Consider the following 2,780-nt stretch of genomic DNA (forward strand, 5'->3'; position numbering starts at 1 on the left):
ATCCCATTCTCCAGTGTAACGCAACCAACATCCCGAAATAAATTCTGGTCTTATCAGCTTAATATCTGATACGAGCCCTATTTGGACTCACGATATTAATCTTATTTTTGGCCCGAGACAGTGTGTCTGAAGCTCGCCTCGGCACTGTCAAGGGTTGCCCTGGTATTGCACTACCTCCAGGTATAGCCCACCCGTCTCAAATAAAACAAAAAGAAAAATTCGGAAACAGCACCAATAAGCATCAGCCATGATGACCAGAGACAGGCAAAAGAGGGAAGCGTAGAAACAACACCAAGCAAAGCAGGGAACCTACAGCAGACATAGACACAGAACACACTGGAGACAACCACTGGGAAATGTCCTGTCTGGCCACTAGGCCATCCATCCATCCATCCATCCATCCGTCCATCCGTCCGTCCGTCCGTCCGTCTGTCTCTCTCTCTGTCTCTCTGTCTGTCTATCTATCTATCTATCTATCTATCTATCTATCTATCTATCTATCTATCTATCTATCTATCTCTCTCTCTCTCTCTCTCTCTCTCTCTCTCTCTACCTTGCAATTTCCAATCAATCATTTTTATCTCACGGGCCGTGATGCATTAGTACTAACACCCTAGTGTTCCGTGCCCATATACCACGGTGCCCAAACTGGCGACGTGCCACGCGCGGACGTAGAAGGCGAGACTGCGACAGAAGCGAAAGGGGGACACGTGCAGTCTATATCTCTTCTCGGTCTTTTGGCGGATACAAGGGAGAAAGAAACACGAGTTCCGTCCACTAACATGCGCATTTCATGCAGTCCGACTATCATTCTAGTGCTTCTTACACGCACCACATCATGTTGAATTTGGCGACGTGACACCCGCGGAGGCAGGTGCCGCGACCGTGACCAGAACGAAAGATGGACGTGTAATATTTATCGCTTCTCGGCCTTTTGGCTAAGGTCAAAGTGTCGTGAAGGGGTTGCAATACAAGTTGGCAATACATGAAGGGGTTTTTTGTCACGCATTGTTACCGCAGCCTTGCTTTTTGAGTTGAGTTGAATTGAGTTGAGAGGGGGGCCACGCCTTGCTGAGGTCTTCGGGATGGCCTCCCGGCGCACCATCAACCGCGAGTTCAGCTTTGAGCTGGAAGTGGACAAGGATGTGAGGATGTCTCACGTATTACAGGGATTGCTGAAAGCAGTTGGGAAAGAAGCAAGGGGAATCAACCCTTTCGGAAATGGTCGCTACACTGTGACGACGACTACGAAGGGTGCAGCGGAGTTCTTGCTAAGGCCGGGACTTTGGAAGTGGCAGGTAGGGAGTTCGCTCTCGTACCGATAGCGTGTATTACGACAGTAGTAACGGTACATTTTCTACCGGTAGAGGTGCCAAATGGAGACCTCTCGGAGGTCATGAAGCCGTACGGGAAGGTGATTTCCGTTAAACGAGAATACTTCAGAGAGGCCCCGACGGTCGAGAAGGGAAGCCGACGAGTCATCATTGAAATGCAGACGGACATTCCTAACTACTTAGATGTAGACGGTTTCAAAGTTATGTGCATCTACGCGGTTATGCAAAAGTCATGCAGGAGGTGCGGCCTAGTCGGACATTTTTCGTTTAACTGCAGGACCCCACAGTGTAAAAGGTGTGGGGATTTTGGCCACTTAGCAGCGACCTGTACAGTTCTGTGCAGATGTTGTGGAGAAGACCACGCAACAACAACGTGTACCGTCACTACGTATGCTAGTGTAGCGTCTCCCACCACCGAGCATGGAGACCTTCCAGACTTTGCTATGGACAGCAATAGCGAGGTCAAAGGTGAAAACGCCTCCAGGACTGTGCCGACAAAGGTTGATATTCAGGGACAGAGAGACGAGGACGACACCTGCGTTACGACGGGCGTTACCCAAGACCAAAGTTTGCCGACATATGTCTGAAAGCGTCTGAGGAAAACCCAGGAAAAACCCAGGCACAGTTCCCCTAGAAGTCGGCCCAGGACGCACATTTCCCCAGGGCGTCAGTCGTGACGTTGCCCACATACGTGAGGCCGACAACGGCAAGCCCTTTCAACACCACCACCACCACCAAAGTTTGCCACCCTCGTTTCCTCAAGAAGAGGAACCAGAAGACGAAGAAATTGCTACGCAAAAGGAGCACGGACCGAGTAAAGAAGGAAGCACGTCGGATTTAATGCCACCGGGGACTCTCGGAAATACACTACTAGAAGATGAGGAGACGACGGAGCCTCTTCAGGTGCCGGACAGTGCGATGGAGTACGAGTCAGCGGTGGGTGCATGAAAGCGGGGCCCGCCAACGGAAAAGCTTTTGCATCGATACCACGGCTTCTAGAGAGAAAAAATAGCAACAAAACCACAAAAACACCGTGCGTGGAGGCTGATGGTAAAATCTTTATATTTTTCAAGGCAAAATTACTTTAAAAAAGGTGGATTTTTAAAATTTATTCTACGAAATTAACCTTCAACGTTGCAGACCTTGCAGACCAAACAACAGTAATCCAGGCATCTATTTCTCACCCCTTCCTCACTACTTGAGCGCCACTATCGGGGAAAAAAGGAAAAGTATACAAATTTTCGAGTTTATTATCTAAAAACTTCGTATCTTGGGGACGTATTTTACATCGTAGCCACTAAATCAACATATATTACACAAAACAACAGCAATATTTCACAGAAAATCACACTTTTATAACATTTCTAACCATAGCGACAGTAAAGCAGACGACACATCTCGAGAAGCTCCGCAAATGTCCGCCATGAACCTCTTCACTCTCGGTCG

General features: G+C 48.5%; 1 non-coding gene across 1 annotated transcript; it reads left to right on the plus strand.

Moving 5' to 3' along the window:
- On the plus strand, nt 1–196 carry LOC135372902 (U2 spliceosomal RNA). The gene has a single exon (XR_010416163.1). It is a non-coding gene; the product is annotated as a U2 spliceosomal RNA (small nuclear RNA).
- The last annotated feature ends 2,584 nt before the right edge of the window (nt 197–2,780 follow it).

The sequence above is a fragment of the Ornithodoros turicata genome, unplaced genomic scaffold (genome assembly GCF_037126465.1).
Source record: "Ornithodoros turicata isolate Travis unplaced genomic scaffold, ASM3712646v1 Chromosome17, whole genome shotgun sequence".
NCBI lineage: Eukaryota > Metazoa > Arthropoda > Arachnida > Ixodida > Argasidae > Ornithodoros > Ornithodoros turicata.